The sequence below is a fragment of the Elaeis guineensis genome, chromosome 5, assembly GCF_000442705.2.
Source record: "Elaeis guineensis isolate ETL-2024a chromosome 5, EG11, whole genome shotgun sequence".
NCBI classification, from domain to species: Eukaryota; Viridiplantae; Streptophyta; class Magnoliopsida; order Arecales; family Arecaceae; genus Elaeis; species Elaeis guineensis.
Window position 1 is genome coordinate 1,950,235 of NC_025997.2, and position 18,846 is coordinate 1,969,080.

Sequence of the window (18,846 nt, forward strand, 5' to 3'; positions counted from 1 at the left end):
TCTGATTGATATCTATATTTATATCCATGCTTCCAGCATCCAATATATATCTATATCAGTTTAAAATAAATGTGGATATGGATATATCAATATCCAATCTGATTTCAGTCTTATGGCTTTCATTCATCTTGTGTCTTCTTCATAAGTCTAATGATGCTATTTTTGGCATTATTATTTTTGAATGATTTGATGACATAAATATGCAGGTTTTATTTGGTGCATGTATGCCTAAGATGTTATTATCATGTTCTCCATGCGCCAGACCATCAGTCTGCACTCTAAATTTTCGAGAAGTAATGCCCTGAACTGCTTCATTATTTCAGTACCACCCAAAGCTATGGTAGATATTCGAGCCAGCTTCATTAGGTTGTGAAGTCATGCCTACTGCAATAAATGGTACTGCAAGGATTTAGCCCCTCAATTTGATTTTTAACCAGTGAGCTCCAAAATGAATTTAAAATGGTGAAGTAGGTGGAACATTGAGATGAAAGGTTCATGGATGCTTCATAATTGAGCTAATGTGACACCTTTGCATGTAGAAGAGGACATATGGATGAGCCAAAGTGCAGCATCAAGCTCAAGGTGCAAAGTAATGCAGGCTTCATTAGTTTATATAGGCTCCAATTGGACGTTGCTTGGGGAGTTGTCTACATTAGTGAAAAAGCACTAGTGGTCATCGACTTACTATAGACTGCATATTTTGTTGTTGTGTCAGAGATTCAGTCATCTCACCAGGTGGTGTAATCTCCAATAATGGCCAACCAAGATTTTTTCGCGTACAGAGGTTTGTGTTTGATTCATGAAATTTTTTTTTTTTGAAATATTATTTTTAGAAAGATAACTTTTAAGATTTAATGTTTGAAAAAAAATTCTAACATATTTAGTTTATCATAAAAAAATAGTTTATTTCAAAATGACTTATATTTAATTGGATATTAATTTTTCTAGGAATACTATAAAATATTTGTTATATCTTTAATATAAGAAAAATCTTATCCTATGTTGTACATTACTATTCTTTGTAAATCAAGAATTATGATGATTAAAGATATTTTTGTCTATAAATCATGATGAAAGAAGGTTTAAGGCATTGTGGAGAGAATATTTATTTTAATCATAGATCTTTTGATAGCCTAAAAGAATATTTTCATAAAAAAAGAGCCTCCAATTTTTATTAAATGAAAAAATCAAAAAAAATTTATTATATAAAATTTTTTTCCTATAAAATATGAGAATTGTATTTCCATGAACCTCAAAAGAAAGAAAGAAAGGAAGAACTGCATTTTTATGAAAATATATTTTTTCTGTTGCGGCCAATCCCCTCATCGCCTAATCGCCGGAGACGTGCACCTGCAAGGAAAGTCCTCACTGACCGGAGATGCCTCCGACGGAGACCCTCCGACGCTCAAGTCAGAGAGGAGATTAGGCAACAGTGAAAAAACCCAAGAGCTCAGCGGAGGAGAGAGCTTACCAAAGCTGTTGCCTTATCCCATTTTTATAGTAGAATGCGGTATGGTCCTGCCATTAATGGTGCAGACAACTGGGGAGTTGTCAAATCACCGGGAGGACTATCAAATCGTCGTGGGTTGTCAAGTCATTGAAATTAATCCATATCCTTGGCAGGACAATGTCCCAGGACGGTCGTACCGCATGTCCTTGGCAGGACAATAACCCATAGCGGTTGTACGGTGTTCGGACGGGCTGATCGACTATATGTCGGTATTCGACTGCCGGGACGTCGGGTAATGACTCGAAAATACCGTCGGCTGATCTGGTGCCTTGTGGAAGTCGGAAGTCGGGTGCCACCCCCGACAGTGAGTCGATGATATGGGTTCGACCGTTCGGTCGGTTGGAAATAATATTGGTCTGTTTGGCCGGCATACCTTTGGCCGGATATTGTCGGCAGTCATTGTCGGAGTCGTCTGTCTGTCCAGTGGGTAGAGTCGGGCGTCGGTCAGACCGTTCCAAGGATAAGTCGGCGTACAGGGGCCAGCCGGTATATTCCAACAGTTGCCCCCCCACTCCTGAGTCTGATGTCGTGTTGGCCCACGTTTCCACGTGGGCGACGGCCTCGAGCAAAAGGAGTGATTTTTCATCACGTCATGCTCCGACTCTGACGACCGTACCAACGAACGATCCGGTGTCAGACGTCTCATTGAAAATGCAAACCGCCGTCGGTTAATTAATTTCGAGACGCGGTTTTTCCGCCACGCGTCAGGGGGCTATTAGGTCAGAACCGTTCACGCGGATGGAGGCAACGTGGCTCGATCTGGGGTAGGTGCATCGAACCGTCAGACCGAGAAAGGGCCCAGGCACTGCCACATGTCGACATCCGAAAAATCCTCGTTCGGCGTGCTTTCATCTCGACCGTCGAAGGACCTTATATATATGCGGCCACTCACATCCAAAGCTTCACTTTTTACTATCCTGTTTCTGGTGCTAAGGCTCTATCGAATTGTCTCCCAGTTCCAGGTAGCTGTTTCCATCCTCCTTTTTTGAAAGCTCTTCTCAATTTTTTTTTTTTCATTCTTGTCTCCTTGCATCCTTACTCCCTTGGCATTTTCCTTTTTATTCTCTTTTCTTGAGGCTAGCGTTATGGCTAGAACCTCTCCTCGAGGAAGTCAGTCGGGGAACCCGATCGATGATTCCCGATCGACTCCGGAGGTGGAGGCTTCTTCACTTTCGGGGCCGAACATCGAACGGCTTAAGGAGCAGTATGGTATCCCAGAGCAGTTCGGACTTTTCGCCCCTGGAGCTGAGGGTCGAGTTAACAACCCACCTCTGGATGAGGTGGCCTTTTATGTCGAGGACCTTCGGGCAGGTCTTCGCTTCTCGATTTCGGAGTTCGTCCGGAATGTCCTGGATTATTATGGGCTTTGTCCGACACAACTGGCGTCGAACTCGGTCCGATTAATAATCAGCTTTGCTTTGCCATGTCGGCTCTTGCCGACCTTTCCCCGTATCTCTCTCTTTCGGGCATTCTTCATCCTCCGACCTCATCCGAAAGTCTGAGGGTGGTGGTTCTTCAATCTCCGGAAGGGCCTTTCATTCATTACCGATCTTCCATCGTCGATCCACGGGTGGAAGAATCAATTTTTCTTTGCTTCTTCTTCGCTACCCTGGGGGTTTCCTTCTCGCTGGGTCGACCCTCAAACTCAACCGAACGAAAACAGTCGGGTGGAGGCAGAAGACCGAGAGAACTTTCACCGACTGAAGGATGTGTCGGTGCCGAAGCAGAGAGAGCTCATCACCGAGCAAGCTCTGTATGACGCCAGCCTGAGTTCGGTTCCCCGCTTAAGTACAGTTCGATCTGTCGGTCGTCTTTTGGTTTTTTCATCCATCTTCGGACTTATGCTAATCTTTCATTAAAATTGCAGGCATACCGTCGAGAGTAAGACTAACAGATGTCGATATTTGGTAGCACACGGCGAGGAAGAGACCGGTGCCCGGAGCCAGACCTTTGCGGCTACCCAAGAGGCCCCAGACATCATCTCCGACTGCCGTTGCGACGGTGGCTGCGCAGCCCGACACCGAACGATAGTCGAATTTTGAACCGGTCATCGCCTTATCGGTGCCGGCGGTGCCACCCGGAGCGTCGTCCGAGGGAGGGGCGGTGGAGGGGGCAACCGAAGGAGTATCGATGCCCCCGCCTGTAGAAGAGGTTCGGGTCGAAGCACGTGAGCCCGAACAACCTGCGGCGGCTCCCGTCGCACCCTCGGGAGGAACTCAGTCGAGTTCAAGTTTTCCATCCTTCTCCGATCTTCGGGCCTGGGTGACCGATCGGGGGAAGGCTCCGATGGCATCGACAGACGACTCAAGGTCAGCGGGCCGCGTCGCATCGACCGACGCTCAGGTTTTCGAGGGAGCATCGGCCCTGGCCAACCACAATTTGGCTAGGAGGTTGTGTCAGGCAACCATTCTCCCGACCGACCGGGAGCTCTTGAAGAGTCGGTCGGTGATCGAGATGCTCTCTTCATTCTACCCGACCATGATCGAGATGAGTTCTTCTTCTTTTTCTTTCTTCTTCATTATTATTTTTATCATTTTATTTTTCTGACGACCGGCCTTCTACTTGCTGCTGATCTACAACATGTCCGAGTTGGAGGCCGGGTACCAGAGGTTCGGCGACGTTCGGACGGTCTGGAAGGATAGGGCCGAAACCGCCGAAGCTGAGAAGGCGATGCTGGTGGAAAAGTTGAAGCTGTCGGTCGACCGCAAGGCTAAGCTCGAGGAGGAGATTTTCTGACTCATCAATGGCCTGGCCGCCTCGGAGGCCGAACTTCAGTCGACCCGCAAGCAAGTCAAGCGTAAGACCCATTCCGTTCATCGGCTGCGGCATGAGCGGGACGGCAGCATTAGAGAGCTCGAGGCCGAGCGCGAACAACTTCGGGTTAGCCTGGAAAATCTGGCTAAGGTCGAGGAGAACCTGTCCTCCGCCTAAGCCGACATCGACATAGCGATGGTGGAGGCGGAGTCGGCCAAAGAGGTGCTGAGCCGGGCAGTGGAGGACTTCCGCGGCTCGGACGAGTACCGGGAAGAGCTTCTCGAGAACGGCTTCACCTCCTATCGAGTGGGGTACGAGGACGCCCGAGATGCGATTCAGAGGCTGCATCCGGAGCTCGACCTGAGCAGCATCATCCCTCCGGGGTCGAAGGACCAAGCCGCAGAGGGGGAGACCGACCCAATGCCGGAGGATCCGACGGCTGCGGAGGAGGCCGTCCCAGGGCCGGTGGAACGAGCTACCGAAGGTGAGGCAGCTCCAACCTCCGGTCCCACTCCGACCCGAGCGGGTAAACCAGTCGCTTTCGAACTCTTTTCGATGCAGGAGGTCGATTCCGACGAATAGTCGGAGTGTCTGCTCTGTTGTTTTTGTATTCTTTTATTTTTTTGTTCTGTCTTTGATACTTGTAATCAGATTTCGATCCAAATTTATAAATCTAATTTCAACTAAATGAAATCAAAGATTTTTCAAACTTTTCTTTGCATGCGATTCAAAGTGTATGTCTTGCCGAGCCATCCCCGAGAGTATAGGTCGTAGCTCCGACATACCTCGTTAGGACGTTCGGTAGGATCCAGCATAGTTGATCAAAGTAGTCAGTGGCGTGCGTCATGCTAAGGGCAAAGCAAGCTCCGATCGAAGGCCAGCGTCCCGACTGTCATACAGACAACGTAGGATCCGATGGTCGAGAGCCATCCCGACTGTAGGTCGAGCGTCCATCACCTGGACCTTGGTCGAGCGTGCTCGTCGGGCCGGGTGTCGGCCAATCTTCGAACGTAGCTCGTTGACATGATCATTTCGTAGAATCTGATAGTCGAGTAGTATCCGATATATTCGGTTAGGATAACGATGACAAGTCGAATATTCGTTGTCCGACCCTTGGTCGGGCGTGCACGTCGGGACGTATGATAAACGGTGGCAAGCCGAATATCCTTCGATAGATCGTGACCAAGTCGGTATGTCGTGAGTGCGACCGCAGTCGTCTTGATGTTTTGCCCTTCTTAGTCGAAGCTAAGTCAGCAAGCTAGCCAATCACGTTGATCGAGAGTCGACTGTGAAAGGAGTGCGGCTTCAACTTAGAGAGGTTTCATCGCAAGCGTTGGCCTTCCGTTAGTGTAGACAGAATGGTTCTCGTAAGAGTCTGATGTGTCGTCGACGATCGAGCCGTAGGTTCGGCGATCGAGCCGTAGGTCCCCAACGAAACGTTGGGCCCAAGTCGAGGCGTCGGGACCCATACTTCTGACGAGGGCCGACCCTCGGTGGAGAGCCAAACTTTGTAGACTCTGGGGTTTTAAAATTGAGTTTTATTCCGAGCAAGGGTATATAAAATTCACTGATGGTACAATTTTAGGTTGTCGACATTCTAAGCCTGGGAAATAGCCATCCCTTCCAGGGTCTCAAGTCGGTAGGCGCCCCGCCTGCAGGTATCCACTATCTTGTAGGGTCCTTCCCAGTTCGAAAATAGTTTTTCTTGATCCAGAGGCTTCGAGACTTCCGTCTTTCTTAAAACCAGATCTCCAGGTCTGAAAAATTTTGGCTTAACTTTAGCATTGTAGTATCGGGCCACTCTTTGTTGGTAGGAAGCCATATGGAGTTGAGCCTCGCATCGGAGCTCGGATAGGAGGTCCAAGTCAGCTCTCCGATACTCAGAGTTGCCCAGTTCACAGTACTGCTCAACTCTAGTCGATGGCAGTCCGATCTCGAGCGGGATCATTGCCTCCATCCCATAAGTCAAATTGAAAGGAGATTCTTCGGTCGGGACATGGAGTGTCGTTCGGTACGCCCACAGGATCGAGTGTAATTCCTCGACCCAGAGGCCTCTGGCTTCGTTCAGTCGAGTCTTCAATCCATGCAGAATAGTCCGGTTGGTTACTTCGACTTCTCCGTTGGACTGTGGATGCCCGACCGAGGTCAGCTTGTGCGTGATATGAAATCTCGCACAGAACTCTCTGAAGTCATGGTTGTCGAACTGTCGTCCATTGTCGGTGATGATGGTGTGTGGCAGTCCGAATCTGAAGATGATGGACTTCTGGATAAAGTCTTCCATTTTACGCTCGATGATTTGCGTCAGGGGTTCGACCTCCATCCACTTGGTGAAGTAGTCGATTGCGATGACTATGAACTTTCTTTGGCTAGATGCCTGAGGGAAAGGGCCGAGTATGTCGATTCTCCATTGGGCGAAGGGCCACGGAACGATAATGGAAGTTAGTTGGTTGGCGGGCCGGTGTTGTATGTTGGCATACTTTTGACACAGCTCATACCTCCACACCAAATCAGCCGCATCTTTCTTCATGGTGGGCCAGTAGTAACCTTACCGTAGGACTTTATAGGCCAGGGATTTGCCCTCCAGGTGACTTCCGCAGATCCCTTAATGCACCTCTTTGAGTGCGTAGTCCGCATCCGTCGGTCCCAGGCACCTTAGCAAGGGAAGGGAGAATGACCTTTTGTAGAGTCGCCCGTCCATCATTACATATTGGGAGGCCGTCCATCAGAGTCGCTTGGCTTTCGCGAGATATTTGGAGCTGGTTCCATCAGTTAGATACTGAACGATCGGATCCATCCAGCTTGGCTCGGTCGTCAGTTGTAGCACCTCCTCAGTCTTGTCGATGCTCGGTTGCTCGAGACTCTCTACGAATGTCCGGCCCAAAGCACCATAGGCAGATGTCGCAAGCCTGGAGAGTGCGTCGGTTCGAGCATTCTCCATCCTGAGAATGTGGGAGATCTCGAAACACTTGAGGTGTGCCACGAGATCTCTCACCTTCTGAAAATATTTCGTCATGGTCGGATCCCGCGCTTCGAATTTGCCTCTGACTTGTCCTACAATCAGCTAGGAGTCGGAGAAGATTCTGAGACTGTCGATCCCGAGCTCCTTTACCACTCTCAAGCCAGCGAGAAGCACTTCATACTCGGCTTGATTATTAGAGGCTTTGAAGTTGAATCGAAGGGCGTACTCGGTAACTACTCCGTCCGAGTTGGTGAGCAGGAACCCAGCCCCGCTCCCTTAAGCATTGAAAGCTCTGTCTATGTGTAACACCTAGGTTGACCCGGGGTTATATTTAGAGGTCGCAGCTTCTTTGGAGCTCCCATCTTCCGACATTTGGTCAGTTATCGGGCATTCTGCGATGAAGTCAGTCAGGACCTGGGCTTTCAAAGCAGGTCACGATCGGTACTGGATGTCAAACTCGCTCAGCTTCACTGTCCATTTCACCAGTCGTCCTGATGTGTCGGGGCGATGCAAGATCGCTCTCAGGGGTTGGTCGGTGAGGACCACGATGGCGTGTGCTTGGAAATATAGACGGAGTCATTGCACAGATATGACCAAGGCAAATATCATCTTCTCCGCTCTTGAATACCGAGTTTCGACTTCGTGGAGTACTTTACTGGTATAATATATGGGTTGGTGAGTTCAGCTCTCGTTCTCCCGGACGAGTACCGAGCTAACCGTCTCTGGGGCGGTAGCCAAGTAAAGGTACAATATTTCTCCAACCTCTGATTTTACAAGCAGGGGTGGAGAAGTCAGATATTTCTTCAAATCTTCGAAAGCTTGCCAGCACTCATTCGGCCAAGAGAAGTCCTTTATCTGCCTCAGGATTTTGAAGAACGGGAGGCATCTCTCAGCCGACCGAGAAATGAATCGACTGAGTGCGATGATCTTTTCATTGAGCTGTTGCACTTCTTTTTTGATGTTCGGGTGCCGCATGTCGATAATCACCTTTATCTTCTCAGGGTTGGCCTCAATTTCGTGTTGAGAAATAAGGAATCCGAGGAACTTCCCTGAAGTTACCCTGAAGGCGCACTTGGTCGGATTTAGCTTCATCCGATGTCGTCGAAGAGTGCGAAAGATTTCTTTCAAGTCTTGGACATGATCTGAAGCCTGTGCGCTCTTCACCAACATGTCATCCACGTACACCTCCATGTTGTGCCCGATTTGAGCTTTGAAGACCTTATTGATGAGGTGCTGGTAGGTGGCTCCGGTATTCTTCAGACCGAAGGGCATCACTCTGTAACAATAAAGGCCCTTGACGATCATGAAGGCCGTATGCTCTTCATCCTCAGGCGCCATCCAGATCTGGTTATATCCGACAAAGGCATCCATGAAGCTGAGCAGTCGATGATCGGACGTCGCATCTACCAGTTGGTCGATCTTCGGCAGTGGGAAGCTATCCTTTGGGCAGGCTTGATTCAGATCGTTGTAGTCGATACAGATCCTTCACTTTCCGTTGAATTTCTTCACCATGACGATATTGACGAGTCAGTCGGGATATGTGGTTTCTCTGATGAAGTTCACCTCGAGTAGCTTGTCTACTTCCTCGTCGATGGCCTTCTGTCTTTCGGGAGCGAAAGACCATTTTTTCTATCTCACCGACCTCGTGCCAGGGGTGATGTTGAGTCGGTGAGTCATTATTTCCAGAGAGATGCCAGACATATCCGCTGTCGACCAAGCGAATATGTCGGCATTGGCTTTCAATAGCTCTATCAACTGCTGCTGCTCCGAGTCGGACAATTGCGACCCGACCTAGATCATCTGTTCTGGATTCTTTGCCATCGGGATAAAAATCAGCTGTTCAGCTGGTTCACCCCGTTCCTCCTCTTCCCGTTGGTCCAACTTGTCGACCGGCAGGGAGTCTTTCGATTTATTATTTTGAGTTGAGATTTGGAAGCATCGTCGAGCGACCTGTTGATCCCCGCGCATTTCTCCAGCTCCATTTTTAGTCGAAAACTAGACCAGCAAGTGATATGTCGAGACTATCGCTCTGAGAGCATTTAGTCTGGGTCTTCTAAGTATAGCATTGTAGGTCGAAGGTACTCGAACGACCGTGAAGGTCATGCAAACGATGCTTTATCGTGGTTCGGCCCCAGCTGTCACGGCAAGAGCAATTTCTCCTTCCACTGCGATGGCCTCCCCGACAAAACCCACTAGAGGCGTAGAGACTCTCTTGAGTCGATCGGTCGACAGTCACATTCGAAAGAAGGTCGAGTAAAACAAAACGTTAGTCGAGCTTCCATTATCAATAAGAATCTTTTTTACATCATAATTCGCTATTGTCGTCGAGACAACAACAGCGTCATCATAGGGAGTTTGGATTCCTCGAGCATCTTCATCTGTGAAAACAATTACATCATCCTGACGTGGCCTCTTCATCGACTCTCCTTCAGCAGTCGTTCCTCGGTCCAGTCGTTTGGAGATCATGTTGATGACTCCTGTAGTAGGTTGATTGTTCGCTGCCTCTTCAATCGGTTGGAGTCGTCAGTCGGAAAGGGGTCGAGCCGGTGGGTCCCTTCAATACTTTTCGAGATACCCTCATTGTATGAGGGCCTCTATTTCATCTTTGAGTTGGATGCATTGCTCGGTGTTGTGACCGTGGGCCTGATGGAATCGGTAGTATTTTCTCCGATCGCGGCCCTTTGCCTTCAGAGGCGGAGGCCATCGCAAATATTCCGCTCCTTCGATCTCCATCAGGGGTGTAGGAGTCATACCTATGATGCGTCGGTCTCGGACTCCACCATCGGGGCGATCTCAGACTCTGTCGTCGAGGTGAGACCTGTCTATCGGTGGGGGGCCTGCTGGGTTCAGCAGGAGCCTGATTTTTCTTTCGCTTTTCCTTCTGGCCCGTGCTCTCAGTCAGGCACCAGTCGGAAGCTCCTTCGTCCGCGTGCATGTATTTGTACGTGCGCTCCAGCAATTCGGTATACATTCGAGGGAGGGTCTTGTCCAAGGAATATGTGAATCAGGACCCCCTTAGCCCCCTCTTCATGGCCGAGATAGCCATGTCTTCGTTGAAGTCCCGGACCTCAAGTGTGGCTGCGTTGAATCGGGCCACAAAGTATCGGAGTGTCTCATTTTCTTCCTGCTTGAGGGAGAAAAGACCGTCCGAGGTTCGTGGCGGTTTCCGGCTGATGCTGAAATGGGCCATGAAAGAATACTCGAGCTACGCGAAGGAGTAGATACCCCCTGAGCAGAGGTCAGAGTACCAGGTCCTGGTAGCTTTACGAAATGTGGCGGGGAAGCCGATGTAGAGGAGGGCATCAATTGCCCCTGAAATTGTCATGAGAGCCTTGTAGCTCTCCAGATGGTCAACTGGGTCGGTGGAGCCATTGTAAGGCTCCACATGAGGCATCTTGAACCGACTAGGGATTGGTTCGTCGAGGATAAATCGGGAGAGAGGTTGGGTGGTCCGAAAGTCGACGTCGTTTGAAGACTTCTGACCATCCACTTGGAGCTGGGCAAGCCGACGGTCGATTTCTTCGAACTTACGTTCGTAGTCGTCCAACCGTCGGTGTTGAGAAACCCTAGGGGTCAAACCTCCCGACGAATTTGAGAGTGAGGCAGACGGTGTCTGCGACCGTTTCTCCTTCCTCGCTCGCTCCAGTTGGGAAGGAGAGGGACACCGAGACTGGTGGGTGTCGCACCGTGGCCGCCTCCCCCCTTCTCGGTGGGAGTGCTGAGATGGCTGCTCTTGAGGAGGAGACAGGAGTTGATGCGGACGTCGACGGCTGCTTCTAGACAGCATAGAGTGTGCCGCCGGTTGTCCCACCGGCGGTTGCGGCAACTGGGTCGATTGTTGTTGGAGGTTTTTGACCGCAACCGTCAGAACGGTCATTTGCCGCACGATCGCCGCAATCTGTGCCTCCGTGGTCACCATCGGATGTGGAGAGTTGGGTTCCGCCATGGAGGGTAAAGGAGGGGCCTCTTCCCGACGGGAGGAGTGCCTCGCCAATCCGGTAGCTCTCGATCGCTGAGCCCTGATTTTTGTCATCTCGAGAGATTTTTCAAGCTCTATGGAGCTCGCTGTCTTATCTCTGTCGAACCCCCCTACCTGGCGCGCCGGCGGGGACCCTCCGACGCTCAAGTCAGAGAGGAGACTAGGCAACAGTGGAAAAACCCAGGGGCTCAGCGGGGGAGAGAGCTTACCAAAGCTGTTGCCTTACCCCATTTTTATAGTAGAATGCGGTATGGTCCTGTCATTAATGGTGCAGACAGCTGGGGAGTTGTCAAATCGCCGGGGGACTATCAAATCGTCGTGGGTTGTCAAGTCATTGGAATTAATCCATGTCCTTGGCAGGACAATGCCCCAGGACAGTCGTACCACATGTCCTTGACAGAACAACAGCCCATAGCGGTTGTACGGCGTTCGGACGGACTGGCCGACTATATATCGGTATTCGGCTGCCGGGACGTCGGGTGATGATTCGAAAACATCGTCGGCTGATCTGATACTTTGTGGAAGTCGGACGTCGGCTGCCACCCCCGACAGTGAGTCGGTGATATAGGTTCGGCCGTTCGGTCGGTTGGAAACAGTATTAGTCTGTTTGGCCGGCATACCTTTGGTCGGATATTGTCGGCAGTCATTGTCAAAATCATCTGTCTGTCCGGTGGGTAGAGTCGGACGTCGGTCGGACTGTTCTGAGGATAAGTCAGTATACAGGGACCAGCCGATATATCCCAACATTTTCTATCACTCTTTTTTAAAAATTCCAATCAAATAAAAAAAAATTTTCGACTTTCCATTCACCACACTTTCTCCCCTTTTCTTCCGCCAACCAAATGTGTCCCGCAAGTTAGCGGACAGGAAGCTTATCCATATGCATGGCTTGTGTTTGGTTTGCCTCAAAGAGTGTCTCTTAGGATCTCATAACTTAAATTGCAAAGGATAGCCATGAGTTGCTTTTCCTATTTCAGTTCCTATATTTTTTCAGGAGTAAATGCTGCACCGCTGGGAAGCAAACGGGTATCTAAACTTCAGGATGCCACTTACATTCAGATCTCACCACAGAGAAACAAAAGCAGAATTTTGAATTGCAGGAAGTGCTTAAGTAGAACATTAGGAGTATGCTCACATTTATCCGGCGTCTCTGCCAAGATAGGGGTGCTAAATTGTTTGCAGCAGGCTGCAGGGCTTTGTTTCTTTGAGATGATCATGACTTGAGTGGAGAGAAGTGGCAGAATCATCAGCATACTTGAAAAAAACAGGAAATAATATCTGTATGTATCTAATTTCAAGGCAAATCTTTATCCATACCGGAAAAAGAAAAAAAAAAAAAGGTAAATCTTTCATCAGCAATGGCAGTCCGGGCTCTTGAGACCTTCCCTGTTCCCCTAAATGAGATTTTGATTGTGTGAGTAAGGAACTTATTATTGGCTGTCAATTGAATAGTGGGACTGTAAGAGAGTATTTGAAAGTTATATTTCAGGTTTCCCTTCAGAGGTCGGTCTGTTGACAATTTCCCTGCCTCCATCTAGATGGACAAACCACCTGCCACTTTCAAATCAATAGTAGGTGTTCTTTGGGCAGAATATTTACTTGACTGTGTTCCACCATTTATTCAATCAGAAATGAAACATTGATTGGATCCATCTAAATGATCAGAGGGTGTTTCTTTTTTTTTTCTTCTTCTTCTTCTTCTTTTTCTTTTTTTTGTTTGTGAGAAGAATCAATGGGTTCTTTTTTCAAACTAAGATATAAGATAGAAAGGACTAAGCCAAAGTCATTACAGAAAAATCAGTGGGAGAATAACTGAAGAGAAACAAAGCTGCTAAGATCACTTTCTCGACTCAAATAAATATTGTGATGTTAGGAGTTATAATTAAGCTGGCCCATTGGGCCCTCGTTCTCAGAAAATTCTAAAGCTTTTACTTTTAGGCATTCACATCAAGTACTCTTTTGCGACCGATCAAAATTTTCTAGCACCTGAATTTCAAACATTCAAAGACAAATACCAATCGGAAAGGTTTTCTAGACTTGTTCCATATCTTTGAACCCCTTTAACTTACAAGGAAGAGACCATGTGAACAAAATAGTTGGCCATTCGATGGAAGTACAGATCATTATCTACATGATCTGCAGTACACGTAATACCCTTCGCAAACATGGTCATAGGTTAATGGGCTAGGTTTATTAAGTAATTATTATTTTTATCTGAGGTACTTGCTGTTGGAATTTATCCCATTAGTTATATTTGGATGTGGCCCAAACTTACACATATAGAAATTTATTTTATATATTTTAGATCGTTCTGAATTCTAACTAAATATAAATCTTCGATAAAATAACAGAAATATATTTGATAATTTGATAAAATTAAATACTATATAACCATCGTAGGTAATATATATCTTTCAATCTTTATGACTGATTTAGAACTGCCTCTGATAGGTGATGTATATTATAAAAGAAGACCTCCTATGGATTTGATCTCTAGCTCATATGAGAGCTTATGAGATCATCTTCATCGAAAATATTCGGAATTGAAATTGGAGAAGTCAAGGTATTGCTCCTGGACAACGAGGAGTACACCTAGCTTGATTTCTTTTTATGGTTGCAGGTAGACTAATTTCAGAGATCACGAATGGCATCAATGGCTTCACACTCGATATATTTTTTATTATTAGACAGTAAACTGGCCTGTGAAATATTTTGAAGGACCTTTGTCATACTCTTTGCAGAGGATACCTACCTTAATTTGCCAAGCCAGCAGCAAGCTCCATGCTTTAGTATTCGGATACTGTGCTGTACATATTTTGCACCGCAGAATGTTGTATAGCCTTCTATAGCCACCACATCATTTCATCATGGATATGGATAGTTGTCAAATGCAATCCATTGCATTAGTTGTCAAATATGATGCATCTCCATGGGATATCAAATAATCGTCTATCTTCACAATCAGATGATCTAGCAGCTATATAACTTTTTGTGGTGCAAAACATGCAACATGATAAATGTTGCTACCAAAATCCGAGCTAACGTTGAGGTCGGCTTAGTAGCTGGTGACTGGGGCGAAAGATGTCTTGGACAAATAAAGTTGGTCCTGCAAAAAAAATATCTTTGATCAGAAATGCCTGTGGTAAGGATTCTCTAATGTTCAAGTTAGTAGGCTATCGAAGAATATATAGAGAGAGAGCAACATAGTAAGAGTGCTTTTTTAGAGTGGACTTGAGACTTATCTAGGAACCCCTGCCCTCATCTATTTATAGAGGGAGAGTACTGGCCTTTCCTGCGAAGGGAGGCGATCATTATTGAAAAATTTGCAAATCACATGGGTGGAGATCGTGCTTCGTGCTTTGGACATGGAGGGATAAGCTGTTCTCTAGCTGTTACATCAGTCCTTTCTAATACGGTTATGAGTGTCTTATCTGACTCATCGTAATCGGAGGGATAAAGTTACTTTCCAAAATTAGTGGTTGATCAATTTAGTCCAAAACCTTCCTCGATGTCGACCAAAGAGGTCAGATTGGCCACGGTGGTTGGGTCGATCAAGATCGCGAAGCTTAGATCGACTGAGGACAAGTCAACCGAAAGGATCAAATCGGTCAAGACTAGAGCTGATCATGAGTCAGATCTTAAAATTGAACTCTATTCAATTTTTATCGGACTTTGGATCATATTTATATAAAATTTGATATTTTTCTAAGCCTAAGTCTGGCCCATGATGAGATCTAGTCAACACCAAGAAGCTCGGGCCGATCGAGGTGGCTAGTTGGATCCACGTTGAGTCCAAACTCATCTATGGTCCAAGTCAAAAACCTTTTGGCTGAGGTCAAAGTGATATAGCCATATCAATGAGGTACACTGAATTGCGTGGGTTCATCCTCACTCTATCCTGCTGTACGTACCTAATCCGCCAATTGTATGCCGGGGTTGGCGGGTGCGGGGCGCACGGTGGAAATGTAGTGGAATCACATCCTCTGCTACCGTAAGTCTGCGCCCGTGCATCAAGCCAAAATAATTGATGTCGATTGGCAGACGCCACGTATGCCACCAAGAAAACCATGCTCTCGTCATTCAGATTTTGTTCATTTAGATCCTTCAAGCTGAAATCTTTTGCTTAGCGGCTCTGATTATATTGAGTAACAGAACCACGTTCTTCTCACTATTTATCCATGTGATTAGGACAGCCAAAGAAGTGAGCCATTACCGTGCAACTCTTGCTTGACTCGAAGCTTAGCTACTACATAAGCGCTCGCCATTGATATATAAACGAACATGTGTTCTGGAAATCTGAGCTCGCCATTACGCACCATTTTAACTAGTTATCATTAATTCATACGTTCATATATCACATGTGAGCAAACGTGTATCTTAGTCTGGTTTGCTGATTTGTATTTCAATCACTAGGTCAAAACCTAACAATAGAGAGAGATTAGCTCATCAGTCTGCTGTCTAAGCCGTACGTGGACAACTTGAATTGTGCTGAAAGTTACGAAACACGAAGTCCTGGTACAGACTAGGTTGCTCATGCTCTGTTCCTGTCTGTGGCAACAATGATCTATATACTCTATTGTTCCCACCCACCTACCTGTACATGTAACTCCACGTGCCCAAACGTTGGAGCCCCTGGCTCAATATGTAAAATTTTCAGTTCCCTTGTCACAAGGTCTCTTTAAAATTTTAATTCTAATTCTTGTCTAAGCTTGTTATAGATTAAAGTATAATATTTTAATGATTCCATTAATTTGGTGGCTTTTTCAGCCTCCATTACCATCAATATATATATATATATATATATATATATATAAACCTCCTATTTGTGTAAATACCAAGTGAAGTGCCAAACATGATTTCCTTGACCTCATGCGTCATTTAGCATGCTTCCGCACCCCGGGCCACGTTTCATACAGGAACAGGATGCATCACTAACACCTCCATTTTCGCAGAAATTGATGGCATGAATGGCTTCCAAGCATGTTCCAGTATCGGCATTAAAAGTCAATTGAACTGGACTTTGCTGTAGGCCGTAAAGCCCACACGATTGCGACATTTCCACACAAGTAGCAAGAGCCACCACCATTCCATTGAAGTAGTGGAAAGAGTACAAAAAGCAAATCCATACAGATCATGATATAAAAAGAAACCAAAACAATGTATATAAAACACCCAAGAGCCCCACCCTAGAGCCAACCAAATGGAACATGCAAAAGATGTAGCCACTTGGGCTGCCTCACGAGTAAAACCAGCAACTCAACAAAATCTTGCTAGCAGGCAAAGCAGCTTTGTGCCAGTCCCCGGACAAGTAGAGAATGCAAAAAATCCAATAGGCTGCTGCGTTAAGAGGTCTCAGTTCCGTCCCCTCTTTAGCAATACGCATGTATTTTGTTCCTTCCATATTGCCTACAAAAAAAGAATGCTGGAAAGCAATTCCATTCACATCTTGGCCTTCAGAACCTATCCGAATCTCCATATCAATGACATAGAAGCCCAAGTATCAATTAGAAAAGAGAAATGTTGATTTTAATTGGATAATAAAAAATGTGTATAAAATCGTCCAAAATTATGGCATTATTTCTATCAGCTGACATAGAGGGGGAGTCAAGTTTTGCTGCTAGGAATTCTCAATAGCAATTTGAAGGTGGAAGTATATAAAGAGATGCAAGAGCTCCCACCTGATCGCTTCTCATTTTCCATTTCCTATCTTTACTAATTCGGTAAGGAACAGAGATTGGTTTGGCATAATGTGAGGGTGGTTGGCGCAAATGAGAGAATGGTAGCAAGGGTCGGGTCCAACAAAGGATAGAAAGTAACGGACAAGGGAATTGGAATTAAATGTAAGAAGAAAAAAGGAAGGGAGATCTGGGAGCGTCAGAATATTCCATCCACGTAGAATTTGGATGCGAAAAAAAGGGTTGAGATTAGTCATGTGATTATTTTTCTTTCCCGAATGGCCAATGTTGATAACTGTTATATAAGATTTTTTTTTTTAATCAAATAATATTTAATCCATAGATGAATTTTAAGAGACCCAAAGGACCCCAGCACGCTTTTTAATATAGTACGGATTTTTTTAAATTGTAGAAATTGGTAAATAAATATGATATATGAAATCTATTCCACATATCTAGGAAATTTTATTGACAAAAGCCGCGATTCATTTACCAGCAAAGGATTGCAAGTTGATTGATTTTATCTATTTGCATTTAATAATTTATTTGCTATATTCACCTGGATGGGTCAGAGTCCGGTGGAGTCTAGTTCGATTGGATTGCTTTTGATTGGATCGTGTTAGTTATATAGCTAAGTTGGTTGGATTGAGTTTGATTTAGTTGAACAAGTTTTGTTCGGGCTTTGTTAGATATGCTCAGAATTTAGTATGATTGATCCTAATTAAGCTGCAGATTTAAATAGGACCTATATTTATTTAAGTAATGTCCAACAAGATGAGGCAAAACCAAATTTTTGGATTCTCATCACCGCTGTTTTGTCGCATGTAGATACCTTTACACAGTTTATGTTGTTATCGTGGTGGAGAAATCTAAACATAATCTTTCTCGAAACCATGCAATGTCTAATTAATTTATAGCTAGTCCTGACAGCCTATAATGGTAACAGCTGAAGGCCTACCACACTTGACAAATTGGAAGCTTTCACGTAAAATAACAACCCAAAAGCTCTCTATACTCGGCTGCATTATTTTCCCTCTTCCCTCACAAATTGGACGGCATCTCATGTTCTTGCAAGGTGTGAGAACCTAAACGGGCCAACCAATCTGTCCACAAAGCAAGCAGAAAAGACCGGCACAAGACGGAGAAAAGCTGACGCAAGAGCCCTAATATTTCTTGGCCTATGCTAGCATAGTTGTCCATTTAAAAACATCCAAATCTACTCTATTTGATGTGATGGATATTTCATGTGACCTCCATAATAATTGAAGTTGGGCCACTTTGATAATATCTGACTTCATTCGTCTTAAGTACGGATGAATTAAAAAGATCATTATATCGATCTTAAATTAGCAACGAGTATCATGGCCATTTAATTATTATCAATATTTTAAATAGCTATAAGATAATATAAAATATAATTAATATATTATTAAATATGATGACAATTGTTGCCATACAATTAATATATGTTTCATATATTTTTATGATAATTATTATATTTTTTTTATAAATAAAAATATATAAAAAATTTTTAAACATTGAACTTTCATTTTTTTTTTTAAATTATTTTTTAAATTTTGATTGATTTGAGAATCAAAAATTTTTTATTAAAAAAACTCTATTACAAAATTTATTTTTCAAATCAAATTGTCAACAGAGAAACCACAACAATTACAGATTCAAATCCCGATTACATATCAAAAGAAGATCGACTTCATTGTTACTATGGTCTCAACGTCCTCAATTTGATCTCCAAGTTCAACAGCAACATTACTCATTTCCTTAAATTAGAGCGATAGGTTTTGATGGACTTATAATAGCCGAGGATTCATGCAGTATATGGTGATATGTAGTGCCAATCACGGTTCCTGTATTATAATCGACTTTTTTCGTTAATTAAGCTCCGATGTATCAAACAAGTTCGATAGCGGGGGAACAGAATAATGGAGCAAAATATTTTTGCATCCTA